Raw genomic sequence first — 15,757 nt, 5'->3', positions numbered from 1 at the left:
AAAGGGAGTAGGAGAGATGTCTAATCTCTGGGCAGTTAGGGAGAGCCTCGGCGACTCTCCCTCTCGCTGTCCGGGTTTGGTGTCCTTGGCCCAGGAAATGGGCAGATGAAGGAGGAAGTGAGGGCCAAGACGATTGATTAGTTGCTGTTTACTCCATTCTCCCCGTTCCAGTCTCACTAAGTTCCCCATTCTAGTCTCACACTACCCTTCATTCCTGTCTCCTCCTGTCTCTCCTGCTCATTTCTCCATGCTCCCTCTCACAGCCTCATCTATCGTCTCTCTGTGCACCTGCTCCTGAATTCTTCCCCTACATTCTTCTCCCTCTGGCCCCCTTGCTAGTCTCTATGAGCTCCATCTCACTGCCCTGGTCTTTCTCATCCCTCCAACTTCCCACTTATCTTCAGGTAGCACAATCAACATATCAAAAGCCCTTCTTCTGCTCAAGGGCAAAATACCACTTAAGGTGTTTTCCTCCTTTCCTTAATTAACCATCTTAATTGCCATCTTAATTCTACTTCTTAGTATTAGTTATTTTGTATGGACACAGTAAGAGATACAATGAGCTTGTAGGGTGGCTCTCCTGGGGACATCTCGCCACAGACTCAGACCACAGTGCTCAGGCTGGATTAATCATTCCTAACCCTAGCAGGGTTCAAATCTAGTTATTGCTTTTTGGATCATGATAGCATTTGTCCATCACCATGCTCTTAACTTATAGTTAAGCATTATGGTACTTTGACCAGGCCCATTTCGATGCCAGGGTAGCACATAGCTCACAGCTTGCCCTGGATCCATCCAGTCCCTCATTGGGACCCTGCTTTGGGGGTGCTAGGAAGTAAGGGCAACTGAGACTTAAGTTGAGAAAACAGATGTCCAGAAGAAAAAATATCATTCAGAGTCAATTAACTCCCAAGTTACAAAAGCATAGCATTAACTGTCTTCTTGTGTCTATACAAAAAGGACATTGCTCTGAATTAATTATGTAAAGGACTTAAGGAGAAGAGAATATAATATTTACAAGTCAACAGAGCACAAAAAAAAAGGTTATAGGCTGGAGAGATAGCACAGCGGGTAGGGCATTTGCCTTGCATGCGGCATTTGCCTTGCATGCAGCCGACCCGGGTTCAATTCCCAGCATCCCATATGGTCCCCTGAGCACCATTAGGAGTAACTCCTGAGTGCAGAGCCAGGAGTAACTCCTGTGCATTGCCGGGTGTAACCCAAAAAGCAAAAAAAAAAAAAAAAAAAGAAAGAAAGAAAGAAAGAAAGAAAAGAAAAAAGAAAAAGAGAAAAAAAAGGTTACAAGTAAACACAGAGGAATGGAGCACTGTGATGGGAGTAACCCAATAAACCTAAGCTCCCTGCGGCAAGACAGAAAGGACAAACCAATGTTATCCTACAGAGAGATACATCTTACCCATTTTGGAATTTCATAGCACAGCGGTAGGGCGTTCGCCTTACAAGCGGCCAACATGGCCGACCCGAGTTCGATTCCTCCGCCCCTCTCGGAGAGCCCGGCAAGCTACCGAGAGTATTCGATATGCCAGACACAGTAACAACAAAGTCTCCAATGGAGACGTTACTGGGCCCGCTCGAGCAAATCGACGATCAACGGGAGGGCCTTTACCTTTACCTTTTATAGGAAATCATCACAACTCGAAACTCAAAGCTATCAGCAGAAGGTTGGCGGAGAGTTACAAATGAGCTGAAAGTGTCCACTTCTGGGAAATGGGAATCAGGACTGCGGACGATTAGGACAAGTACTCACTGTTTTCCAGTGTGTTATAGAGCTGTGTCTGCTAGTTAAGTGCTAAATCCTACGGGAGAAAATGAGCCTCTGCTCTGATGTCCTAAGGCAGAATATTTTAAACATTGATAGACTGGCAATATTCTATTAATTTAGATATGCCTCATCCTGTCTACAGTTCAGGGACAGAAAGGCAACCGGAAAATGGGATTCTTTTATGACCCCTAGGAGAGGAACAGCACTGCTTTCCCTACAGCTGCCCTGCTATCTTTTCTCTGCCCAAGGTTGAGTGGCACTGACCCAAAAACTTTGGTTCTTGCAACAGAAATACAACTTCTGCTGAATTCAGTGAAAAGGAATGATCTGAGCTGAGGTGGTGGACCATTCTGATGCAGACCTTGCTTTAGGAAGATGTAGCAAGGAACTTTTTCTGAATCTCATTGTGTTATGCTTCTTGTTTTTTCTTTTCCCGTCTTAGCTCTACTTTCGTCTGTTTGGGGCTTGTTCCTAAGAGGAGGGAAAAGCTCCCCGTCCTTGTAGTTATTTGTTCTTGATAATTTCAGCAATAGTCAGGGTCTTAGGAGTCCTTCTTGTTATTTGTTAGTTTGGGGGCCACAACCAGCTGTGCTTTTGGGCTTGGGACCACACCCCTTACTCCTGATTAGGGGTCACTCTTGGCAGTGATCCAGCAATCATGTTTGGTGCTAATGATGTAACTTGGGTCAACTATGTGCAAAGCAAACGTCTTACCCATTGTACTAGTTCTCTGGCCCTGGATCTTGAATCATTGGCCTGTCTCAATGACATGCCAATCTCCAAGCTAGACACCATGACTAAGACCATCATCAGGTGCTATGGGTTTGGGTTGTGGGTTCTCCCTTCCTCCCATCCCCACCCTGTCTATGCAGAGTCTGGGGAGAGAAGTGGGCACAGGCAGAAGTGAATGTAGGATGAGCAGAAGAAGATGAAAAAAGAAGGGATTGGGGGCCGAGGTGGGGCGACACAAGGAGGGAGGATGCCCCCTGCCAGCACTGGGAGGCATGGCCAGTGGGCTGTGGGGAAGTTATGGGAGTTTTGTAGTGTCCAGCAGTCTAGTTATTTTTCAGGCAGAGTCTTCTATTCTAGGAGACATTTTTCCCTTCTTTCTATCTAACTAATGACTTACGGATCTCTTACTACATGATTCAACATGTTGAAAATACACTATCTCCTTAAATCCCAGAAGAACTATAACATAAGAGGTATATAGTATTTCCCCCATCACTGTCACTGTCCTCCCATTGTTCATTGATTTGCTCTAGCGGACCAGTAACGTCTCCTTTGGAGACTTTGTTGTTACTGTGTTTGGCATATCAAATACATCACGGGTAGCTTGCCAGGCTCTGCCGGGCAGGCGAGATACTCTCGGTAGTTTGCCGGGCTCTCCAGAGAGGGGCGGAGGAAACGAACTCGGGTTGGCCATTTTGGCTGCGTGTAAGGCAAACGCCCTACTGCTGTGCTATCGCTCCAACCCATTTCCCCCATCATTTTATTTTTTATTTTATTTTATTTTTTTGCTTTTTGGGTCACACCCAGCAATGCACAGGGCTTACTCCTGGCTCATGAACTCAGGAATTACTCCTGGCGGTGCTCAGGGGACCATATGGGATGTTGGGAATCAAACTTGAGTTGGCAGCATGCAAGGCAAATGGGCTGTGCTATTGCTCCAGCCCCCTTCCCCATCATTTCAAAAAGGAGTTATTTTAGGGTCAGTGAAAGCAACCAAATTTGCATATTCTGGGGATCCTCATCCATCCTTCCTTCCTTCCTTCCTTCCTTCCTTCCTTCCTTCCTTCCTTCCTTCCTTATTGAATCACTGTGAGATTGGCCCTTACAATGTTTCATGATTAGGTTTCAGTCATACAACGTTTCAACACCCATTCCTCCACCAGTGTACATTTCCCAGCACCAGTGTCCCCAGTTTCCCTCCCATCACCCCCATTCCAACCCCATCCTGCATCTATGGCAGACACTGCTCTCTGTCTCTTTCCTTTGGGGTATTGTTGTTTGCAATACAGAAACGAAAAGGTTGTCATGTATATCCCTTTACCTACTTTTAACACTCAGTTCTTTTCCAGTGTGATCATTTCCAACTATTATTATCCTACTAGTCTCTTCTCTATTTTACCTACCCTTCATCCCACACACATTTGTGGTAGGTTCCAATCATTAACCAGTCCTCCTACCCCTTGTTTTTCCTGGCCTTGGATATTAGTCTTCTACTATATATTTTTATATATCACAAATGAATGCAGTCATTCTAGATCTGTCCCTGTCCTCCCGACTCGTTTCACTCAGCTTAATACTCTCCATGTGGGAAACTCTCTTTCTGTCTGACATAAAAACTTTTGCTGATACTACTCATGCTTCTGCCTTCTGTAGAGATTGGGGGTGGGGGGATCAATTTGTTAGGTCTCTGTATAAGAGTGGATAAATGCACATTTTAGCATGAATTGAGATCTGCAGAATAGCAGCACAGCTCAGCAACTTCTGGTCCTTAGAATATTAAATAAAGAGGCATAGACAAACCTGGGCTGGAACAATAGCGCAGTGGGTAGGGCATTTGCCTTGCAAATGGCCGACCCGGGTTCGATTCCTCTGCCCCTCTTGAAGAGCCTGGCAAGCTACTGAGAATATCCCACCTGCACAGCAGAGCCTGGCAAGCTCCCAGTGGCGTATTCAATATGCCAAGAACAGTAACAAGAAGTCTCACAATTTGTTGTAAGACGTTACTGGTGCCCGCTCGAGCAAATCAATGAATAATGGGAGGACAAACAAAACATAATGGTGATTCCTGGGTCGTGGCGGGTTAATGGTATTTTTAGTCATTTTCAATTCATTTGATTAATATTAAACTCTAAATGAATTAGCTTGGGTTATGAAATTATTCTTTCAGTAGACTCCAGTCCCTGTGGGTGTACATGTTTTTAATATCCCACACTCCGGTCTACCCAGGCTTGACATTTGGTGTTCTGATTGCTTTCCTTGATGCAGGGATTACAATCCCAGTGGAGACCAGCATTGCCAAGGATTTACCTTTGGATTGTTAATGTATGCAGGAGGTCCTTTTTAGCACTTTAAAGTTCCTTGGAAAATTATTCAGTATGCAAGAGGAAAGAAAAGATTTTTGTTTTGAAATATGCCATACCTTTTAATCATCTGTGAAAGAAATTTCCTTTCTAGAGATCTTTGGCTGGTCTGGTCATCATGACTAATAATCAGGAACATAGTATTTGCTATTCTTAGTGGGAGCCCTGCCAACCTTGGGTTCTGCTTTTCATTTTATAAAAGTGAAAGCTAATGAATAGATGTGCATCCTGTACAGAGAGGCATAAAAGAAAGGGCACTCCATATATTTAAGAAACAAATGGCTGTGTGAAACTTGTTTCTTTTTCAGAAATTCCTGGGTAAAAAATGTAGAAAAATTACAACAAATTTGAAGCTGCATTTACTCTCTGGGGAAGATTTTTTTTCTCCCCAGGCCAACAAGGCTATATATAGTTTTAGGATCCAGGGGTCCCATAGGCAGGAAGGGAACGGTAGCCTGGCATTCCTCTGCAAATGTACAGCTTTTTAAATTTGAAACCACTCTATGTTTAATCAGGAAAGAAAAGCACACAATGTTCTTGGATGAGCTTCAGAATGACGTTTGTCACTCTACAGGCCCCAGTGGTCCAGGGCCTCCAGGATGGTGACACAACCCAAGTTTTTGTGTATATGTACAAAGACCTGCAAATGGTAGAACTCCACTCAGGTCACAATGTGGAGAAGTGTAAAATCTTGGCACGCTGAAGGTTGTGTGTTCATGGACTCTCTGGACGGGTCTATCTCACCGCCCATGTTCGGTGCTCTTGAGTCGCTGTGGGTGGCCTGGATGAGGACAGCTGTTGGCCAAGGGCAGACGAAAGGAAGAAACGAGGGCCAGGCTGGACAATATCAATTGTAGTTTATTCCAATCCTCTTCACTCCTGTCTCTCCTCTGCCTCCTTCTCTCCTGGGCCCCAATCTTGAACCCCATCTCCTTCTGGCTCTGACTCTGGATCTCTGGAGCCTGAGCTCTCTCACTTCTGATTCTACTCTTCCAAGCTTACAGTCTTAGTTTATATAGCAATCATGTAAGGTGATGACACAAAGGTGGGTTGAACATCCACAAATCAACAATGAGAGGTAAGACCACTCCTCCAGGAGATTAACTCAAGGATAAAATCTCATCTAAAGAGATTATTCCATATTACTAGGAGATCCGCTCAAGGGTGGGATCCCAACGAGGGTGTGTTCTTTCCTCAGCTAGTAATCTACTTAAATAATTGTTGTAAATCTACTTCTAATATTTCTAGCAATGTCATTCTGTGTGAGCACAGTAAGAGATATAAACGTACAGTTTGATTCTTCCTGAGAACATCTCACTAAACATTCCATAGTCCTCAGGCCAGGTTAGTCTTCCTAGCCCCAGAAGGGGCCTAGTCTCATTGTTACTTACTTTTGGATCATGACAGCATTTGTCCATGATCATGCCCTCAACTTATAGGCCCATTTCAATGCCAGGGTAGCTCGCAGCTTGCCCTGGGTTCATTCAGTTCCTCATCGGGACCCTGCTTTTGGGGTGCTAAGAATTAAGGGCAACTGAGTCAAGAAAGCAGATGTCCAGGAGTAAATATTATTCGGAGTCAATCAACTCCCAAGTTACAAAGCATAATATTAACTGTCTTCCTGTGTCCATACTTAAAGGACACTGCTTACAATACAAGTTCAGTGTCCTTAGAAGGATTTGATTTTACAAGCCAATAGAATCTGATTAGGGATTAACTGGCTGGGGAGGAGAGCATAGAGCATAGAGACGTAGTCACAAATAAACAAAAGAGTGGGAACACTGGGATGGGTGTGACCTGACAAGCCTAAGCTACCTGAGGAAGGACAAAACAGTGTTATCTTACATAGGAGGTCTGGACACATTTTGACAATGCAGCGGAAAGGAGAGTGAGGTTGTAAGGAAGAGTATATGCTCTTGTTGGCCAATAGAGACTTTGTGTAAATATTTAATGAGTTATTCCATTTTCTCCTAGGTGTTATTAAATTAATTATAGATCTTATAATCCATAAGCTCTCAGAGCAAACAAGATATCTGGTTTTCAGGACTTTCCTTTCTGGTTAAAATGTCCTTTATTTAGTTCCAGTTTTCAGTAGAGCATTGTTAAGCATCTTGTCAGTTCTGGGCTATACTTTGGAGAAATAAACAAAGGAACTGTGTTGTTGTTGCTGGTGATGGTGGTGGTGAAGATTGAGTGTAGTGTGTGGAGTATAATTCAAACACAAATGCAGAAATATGTTCACGAAAAGGAAAGAGGCAACTAGGGGGAAAAAATCTAGTATCATTGTCCAAAGTGAGAAGTTAGGGTTGGCTGAGAAAGAGAACAAATTGACCTTTGTATGAGATATGTGTTAAAAAAAAACTTACCTAGACTACTATATAGATTTAATGCAACCCATATACAAATTCAGATAATAGTCTTCAAATGTCAACTCAACATAATGCCCAAAAGTAGAGGGGGAATGGGGAAGAAAAGTGTCTATTGTAGAGACAGGCTAGAAGGGGTGGCAGGAGGGAAACTTGGGATATTGATGGTGGGGAATGTATGATAATTATGGGACAGGTGTTGGAACATCATATGACTGAAACCCAATCATGAACAGCTTTGGAAGTGTGTATCTCATGGTAGCACTGTAGCACTGTAGCACTGTCCTCCTGTTGTTCGTCGATTAGCTGTATCTCATGGTAATTAAATTAAATTAAACATATATACGTGTAATATATATTATGTAATGGGGGGGAAATTCAGCTCAAAGTAAATCAAAGATCTTGACATCAGACCTGAATCTATAAAGTACATTGAAGAAAATATAGGCATAATGCTCCAAGATCTCAAAGGAGTATTCAATGATGTGATGCCATTGGCAAAGGCTACAGAATCTAAACAAATGGTACTAGATCAAAATTAAAAATTTCTGTCTGAAAAAGGAAATGTGGGCTAAAATATAATGATAGCTAACTGGTGGGAGAGAATATTTGCCCCCAACACATCAGATAAAGGATTATACCCAGGAATATAAAGTACTCACAAAGATCTCAAAAACACACCCTAAACATCCCTTCAAAATCTGGGTAGAGGAAATGAACAGACACTTCTCTGAAAAAGACCAATGGATGGCCAATAGGCACATGAAAAAATGCTCATTATCATTTATTAATAGGAAAAACAATGAGATACCATTTTACACCGGTGAGGATGGCACGTATCAAAAATACTGGGAATAATCTCCATTGGTGGGGATATGGTAAAAAAACAAACAAACAAACAAAAAAACCTTCATTCACTGCTACTGGGAATGTTGTCTGATTCTACTGCTATGGAAAACAGTATGGAGTGTACTCAGTAAACTCAGAATTAAGCTCCCATGTGACTCAGCAATTCCACCTTTGGATATCTATCCCCAAGAGAGAAAAACATTCATTCAAAAGAACATAAGCACACCATTATTCATTGCAACACTCAGTACAATAGCTAAGATGTGGAATGAACCTAGATCTCCAGTGACAGCTAAGTGGATCATGAAGCTGTGGTATATATACACAATGGAATATGACGCAGCTGTTAGAAATGATGAAATCATACAATTCATAGTAACATGGAGGAGCTGGAAGACATTATGTTAAATGAAACAAGCCAGAAGAAGGATAAACACAGATGACATCACTCATATGTGGTATTTAGAATCACTGGGTGAAGGAATGCAGTGTTTTTTTAAATACATATTTATTAGTGAAACACCATGAGGTACAGTTGTAGACTTACAAATTTTTGTGCTTGGGTTTCAGTTATACAATGATCAAGTACCCATCCTTCCACCAGTGCCCATTTTCCACCACCACGGGTCCCAGTATCCCTCCCAGTCCCCTATTCCCCCCATCTCACCCTGCCTCTGTGGCAGGGCATTCCCTTTTAAAGGAGGAATGTCCTCATCAGCTTTGGCCCCAGAATATAGGGAGAAGAAGAAAGGAAAGAGTGGTGGGGAAGGGGAGAAGAGACTGATGAAATCAATGGGGACCAGGATGGGGGTAAGGTACAAAGGTGGTATTAAGGAATGATAGAACCAAATATGCAAACCATAGAGTCAACAACACTGAAATCAAGTGACCCAACTATTACCAACCGAACTTAGAAAGGTGTCTGTTAAGAGGGCAGGCTAGGGGAAGAGAAGGGGGATATGGGAGGGAACCTGGAAACATTGGTGAAGGGAAGTTGATGCTGGTGTATAATCGGTGCCACAACATTGTGAGTCTAAAACTCAACTATGAATAACTTTGTAAATCACAGTGCTTTAATTAAAAATGTGAGAAAAATTAAAATAGGATGCAAGTGAAAAAAAAAACAGTGTTGGTTTTTATGTGGGCTTATAATCCGTTTCTTAGATGTTGGTTTCTTCCTGTCCCTACAATTTGGTGGGGAGGGTAGAGTTGTCTACATGACATGGGCTCCAGGTTTGAGATAGAATCTCTTCAGTGCTCAGATCCTCCCTGCACAGTTGCTGGTAAGTATTCTGCAGTATTTTGTTAACTTTAAGTTAACATCTGGGCTTTGCCTCATGGGAACACAAATACTCTGAGACATCGTGGAAGGGCACACACAGAGGTTGCCTGTGAGATTTGTGGTTTGCATTTCTTAGTGGATCCCATGTTAGCTCACTGTGTTCTTCTAGTAGCCCAGGAATAAAGAATCTATTGGACAGTCTACAACTGTGTCACTTCTTTATCTCAAAGTGGAGAGTCTGTGTCCAATATTTATCATCCTATTGGGAATTTTTTTATGAATGGCTACAGAAATTTCCAGGATACCTGGATTATGTAATTGTATTACATAAGCTTTAAGACCCTGATCAGATTATTTTATTAATTTTTTGTACTTAATAGTAGCTGCATAGAATTAGACTGAGATTCTTGGTATAACGGAAATTAATGCAGCTGAATCTGATTTGTGCTCAATGGTTGCATTTCTTTGAAAGTGGTAATGAGATTTGATCGCGTACCTGGTTCCCCTCCATTCATAAGGGAATTTCCTCTGATTGATTTGTTTATTGATTTATTAGTACTGTAGCACAGTCCTCCCGTTGTTCATAGATTTGCTTGAACGGGCACCAGTAATATCTTCATTGTGAGACTTGTTACTGTTTTTGGCATATTGAATACGTCACGGGTAGCTTGCCAGGCTTTGCCATGCGGGCAAGATACTCTTGGTAGCTTGCAAGGCTCTCTGAGAGGGGTGGAGGAATCTAACCCGGGTCCCCGGGTCAGCCACGTGCAAGGAAAACGCCCTACCCAGTGTGCTATCACTCCAGCCCATTAATTTATTAATAACTAAATAAATTTATCAATAAATTCACTGCTTATTAACTGATGTTTTTAATTGTGCACTGAGTCCAACCATAAGGCTTATGAGTACAAAGTTGGGTGAGAAAGGACTCATCTCTCTGGCAGAGACTTAAGTTTAGGTTTTAGAGCTGTGTTCGTGTGAAAAGGAAATGGTCAGAGAAATATTTGGTCAAGTCTGGGATTTTATTTTGAAGTTTGTGGGAACCACTGAAGTGTTTTTAAGCAGGGCAGGGCACTGATCAGATAAACTTTATAACCATCATTCTGCAAGCAAAATGAAGACAGGATTGCTTGAAGGCAGTCTAGATTAGGAAAACCAATTAGGAGACTCTTTTATATCTCAGACAAGAGAAATACAGACTCCAACTATGTCAAGGGCAGCAGCTTTAAAATGAAGCATAAAAACGATGATGACAAAAATAAGAATGAGTGTCACAATACACTTACTGACTGGGTCATTGAAGTGGTTTCATCCCTCATTTCCCCTACAAGACTGAAGGGGTTTACGCCTCCAACTGCTGAAACTCAGCTGAAACCTCTTCCACTTTGAATATTTCTCCGTTGAGTTCTCAGTTTAGTCTCTCCTCAAACCAACCCTCTTCTTGGGGCAGTTCACAACTGCCATGAGTCTTGGAGGGTGTAAAAAGACATTTCTATTTTGTCTCAGCTCAAGATAAATTTAAAGCACTCTATCACCTTCACATATCTTCCTGTGGGCTCAGCTAAGACTGTTGTCACTGTTGTCCAACCTTTCCTCAATTCAATCCCACTCTCTGAATAATCTACCATGACTCATAATCCTGAGAATACTCCCCGAATAATCTTCCCACACATGAATTTCAGTCTTAGAGTTTGTTTCTGAAGGAGAACGTGCAACAGCAGATATGGTTCCAGGTGCTTGCATAGATTATCTCAAATGCTCCCAGGAGATCACTCAAGTAGGAATTAGTCTCACCATTCCACAGATGAGACTAATGGAGAAAATTGGGCATCTCAATGAGCAAATTGAGGCCCAGAGACACCTTACAACTCTCCAACAGCAAAGATTGGATTTGGATTTAGTTTATTCAGGCTTGAAAACATCAGATCCCTCCACTGAACATTTAAAAAAAGGGTGCAGAGTCTAGGCATATTTAGAAAATAGATTTTTTTCTTAGGGACTGATTTGCAGGTCCATTTCCTGGGACAGGGCCCAAAGCAGTCATCATGAAACTGGTTGGTAGGTTCTTCTCACACATGTCCCGGCATCTATCCTTCCAGTGCTGTTCTACTTTTAATATTTTAGCTATTCTTCATGCCAAGGCAGGTCCAATGACTCTAAGTCCTGGAATTTGAGGGCAGATATAGAATGTGAAATGGTCTGGGAGCAATAATCAGATATTTCCTTCTATCCCTATTATTCCCAGTTTCTCACACCCTCCCCGCCACCTCATTTCCCCAAGCCTAGTACAGCAGTGGTATTTAGCAAGAGCTAGAAACACCAGGTGGTGGTGGTGGTGGGGACGGGGGGGGGGGGGGGGTTGGAGCGGGAGAGGGGGTTCTTTCAAGAGAATTAGAATTGTTCTCCTGGACAGAGATTTAGAATCTGCAGGCATTTTTGCCACTGCTCAAGGACCTAGTCTTATATTCTTGTTCTGTTTCCAAGGGCAACCTTGAACCCACATTCTTTGAACACCCCACATTTCTGTTTTGAGCCTTCCAACAGTAGCCTGCACTCAGTTTGTATTTAGCAGAATGTCTCCATGGATATATCCCAGCCCTTATACCCAGAACTGAGAAATATGTAACATTACACGGACTTTATAGGTGTACTCCTCAAGGTTTTGAAGCAGAGTGTTGGAGTGGGAGCAGGGAGCACCATGGAAGCTTGGCAGTGAATTTCAGGTGAATTCCATAAAGTAAGAACTAGCTGGATCCCACCAAAGATTGCTAAAGACTTATTGTAGGACCATTAAGCAGTCCTTTCTTGACAATGTCCTAGCAACACACCCTTGGTGGAGATGGGTGGGGTGGGAAACAGCAAAAATAAAAACCCTTTAAGACCTATTTTTTTAAAAAAACTGAATTACTGTGAAGTACAGAATTACAAAACTGTTCATGGTTGGGTTTCAGTCCTACAGTATTCCAATACCCACCCCTCCACCAGTATACATTTCCCACCACCAGTGTCCCCAGTTTCCCTCCTGACACCCTCACCCCATCCTATGTACCCATCAGACACTTTTCCTTCTCTCTCTCTCTCTCTCTCTCTCTCTCTCTCTCTCTCTCCTTTTAGGCATTATGTTTTGCAATACAGATACTGAAAGATTATCCTGTTTGTTCTCTTACCTATTTTCAGCATGCAGTGCATATTCAGAGTGATCCAACTTTGAAGATGAGAGGTGCACATTCCACTTTGTCTGGGTGACTTCACACCCATCAACTCTAGGGGTGTGACAATGCCCCTTTTATCCATGGGACCCACTCTCCATCTTGCTTAAGGCTCATGCCTGAAAATCTTGGGTATGCGACATTTCTTTATTAACTTTCTGGGATGCCCCTCCATTTTTGAGACGTGCTTGCATTCTGACGTGGGGATGTGTAATTCCTTTCCAATGCTCTCTACTTTGTCTCTGGAGAAATTTGTGTTCACTCTGGAGCACATTTCCTTTATCCTTCTCTCTCACCTTTTCTAAATCAGATTTTTCGGCTTCACACTTTGTCTCCTCCTGAAATTTTTTTCTGTAAGGATCAACAATGAGCTTGTAAATCCTGTGTAGACTATGTCAGGACTTTAAGTGAACTTCTGTGGGTTTTGGTAAGTCCTCACCTACCTGGAACCTCACCTGTGAGGACCTTTAATTTGGTAACTTCCAACATCTTTGCCAATAATATAACTAAGGTTCTAGATTTTAGAGTGAGGACTCCTCAATGATCTGGACAGTTGAATCTTATAGGAACTCAGAATCAAAGGTGTTTAGCTGAGGTCAGAAAGAGGAGGCAGCAGAGGAGGTCAGTAGCAAAGAGGTACCTCTGTTGGTGACTTGTCCCACTAATGCTATGGGAGGGATCAATGGAAAGTGGGAAGGAATGTAGAAGGCCTCCAGGAGAAACAACTGCCCCCCCCCCCCCCGCCCCATAGGAGAAAGGAGGAGGAGGAGGAAGAGGAGGAGGAAGCAGAGGAGAAGGAGGAAAAGGAGGAGGAGGAAGAGGAGGAAGAAGTGGAGGAGGAGGAGGAGGAGGAAGAGGAGGAAGAAGTGGAGGAGGAGGAGGAGGAAGAGGAGGAAGAAGTGGAGGAGAAGGAGGAGGAGGAGGAAAAGGAGGAAGAAGTGGAGGAGGAGGAGGAGGAGGAGGAGGAGGAGGAGGAGAGGAGAAGGAAGAGAGGAGAAGGAGGAGGAGGTAAAGGAGAAGGAGGAGAAGGAGAAGAAAGAGAAGGAGAAGAAAAAGAAGAAAAGTGCTTGCCTCTATGGAGGGAGCTAGCAGGAATAATAAGGGGAATATCAGTGGTGGAAAATGTACACTGGTGAAGGGATGGGTGTCGGAACATTGTATGACTGAAACTCAATCACGAAAGCTTTATAACTGTATCTCACTGTGATTCAATTAAAAACATTCTTGTCCCTTCATACTATTTTTTTTTTGTGGTGAGGGCAGAAGCCTGGGTGTGGGGAGGGAACTCTCCCAGCAATTCTCAACCAGTGGTCAGTCAGTTAAAGCACTGGTTCGAGGATACACAGTTGTTCAGGTCTTGAGGTTGGGGTTCTACCATTCCAGCCCTGCCGTGCTCAGGGCTCATGTGGTGGCTGGGACCTAAACTGGGTCAGGAACACACAAGGTTTCCACACTAACTCCTGTGCTCTCTCCCTTGCCTGAGTCTGTGTTGTTTTCATCTGCTGTTGAAAAAGTGCAAAGCCCCCTCCAAGCGCCCAGCAGTTGCTGCATCCTACACAAATTTGTGCATTATTGTGCGAGAACCTGAAAGAAAAGAAAGCCGTTCTTTCTTTTCCCTGAGAATGTCATTCAGCACTTGAAAAAGATAGACTGGCAGATAAACTAGAGTTATACAAACATGGGCAGTGGGCAACAACATCCTTAAAATATGAGTGAAGTGAGCCTGTCACTTTTAGAAAAACAACTGTGTGTGTGTGCGCGCACGCGCGCGTATATGTGCACGCATGTGCAGTCAAGATCAAGGTTGTGGGAACCCCAGATCTGTGGCTGTCATTTGACAGCCTTGTTCTCTTTGCAGACTGCTAATGAAATGAGCCACCACAGATACCACTACAAAGGGAAGGAATTTTGATTCAGTAAAATAAGCTGTGGAAGAATTTTCCACATACGAATGGCTGAGGGGATCAATATATTCCAAATGACCAGTGCATGATTTCACTAATTCACACCTGGGACTAGCAAATCCTTCTGTGTCAAGAGACCATGGAAAAGTTTCATTGACAAAAAGATTTCTTAAGATGACTTCATATTTTATCTTGTAACTAGCCTTGTAGAAACTATTACCTGTCCAATCTGAACATTATAGAAACAGTTTGTTGTCTGAGAAGGTTAAACAGCTTTCTCCATTCCCAGCTGCCCAGCCTCTGAATTTTTTACTTTGTTTAAACACCACAGTTTACAAAGTTGTTCATAATACAGCTGTTTGGTGTACTAAGTGTTCCAAGATCTATCCATCAGCAACGTGACCTTCCCTCCACCATTGTACCCAGTTTCCCATTCACCCACCAAGCTTGCCCCCTATAAGGCACAAAATAATTGTTTATATTTCCTGTAACAACAAAATGGTTAATGGAATTATCCAAAAAATATTTCAGTAAAAGGAAATTCACGAAAATTGTTATATCTCACAAGGGAGTCATTCAAGTCTGAAGGTTTACTCTGTTTGTTGCTAGTTGAACCCTCTGTATTATTGTTTTTATTTATTGGCTTCTATGCTACTTTCCCATCTAATTTGCTGAGCTCCTACTGGACTGTCAGCATTGAGGAATTTGGAGATGCCACATGATCCCATACGTGTCTGCATGCTCCAGGAGCACCGTGATCCGTATAACTCAGCCAGTGAGTTTTAGAAGTTTGGCTTGGCTTGTATCTCTTCTGAAATTAATCATGAAACTGTGAAACTGGGTTGTTGTTTAGTGCCTGGGTTGTTGTTTAGTGCCTGGATTTCTTGGTCCAACCAATTGTCATTCTCAACAGACTGAGCATAGAAGCAGGTATGATAATTCAGGTTTCTAGTAAAGCTTTTATTATTTCATTAATAATTGAATATTGTCATCCAGTCCTTGGTTACAGCAAGACACGCATGCTACTTGTCTCATTTCCTTTTTTTGGTTTTGAAAATAGAGTTTTTAGTGCACAGATTTTATTTGTATTCACAGGTCATAGGTTTATCATTGCCATTTCAGTGAATTCACATATATTTTCAGTTTCCATTTTGAAAACAGCAAATCTTAACAGACATAAACCACAGAAATAATATCTTTTGGGGGATCCTCAAGAGTCTGCATTGTCCCTTGAGGCCTGGTGGGCAGGACACCACGACACCCATCACTAGA

The sequence above is a fragment of the Sorex fumeus genome, unplaced genomic scaffold (genome assembly GCF_029834395.1).
Source record: "Sorex fumeus unplaced genomic scaffold, SorFum_2.1 ptg000072l, whole genome shotgun sequence".
In the NCBI taxonomy this organism is placed as follows: domain Eukaryota; kingdom Metazoa; phylum Chordata; class Mammalia; order Eulipotyphla; family Soricidae; genus Sorex; species Sorex fumeus.
Note: the sequence above shows the minus strand (reverse complement) of the source record.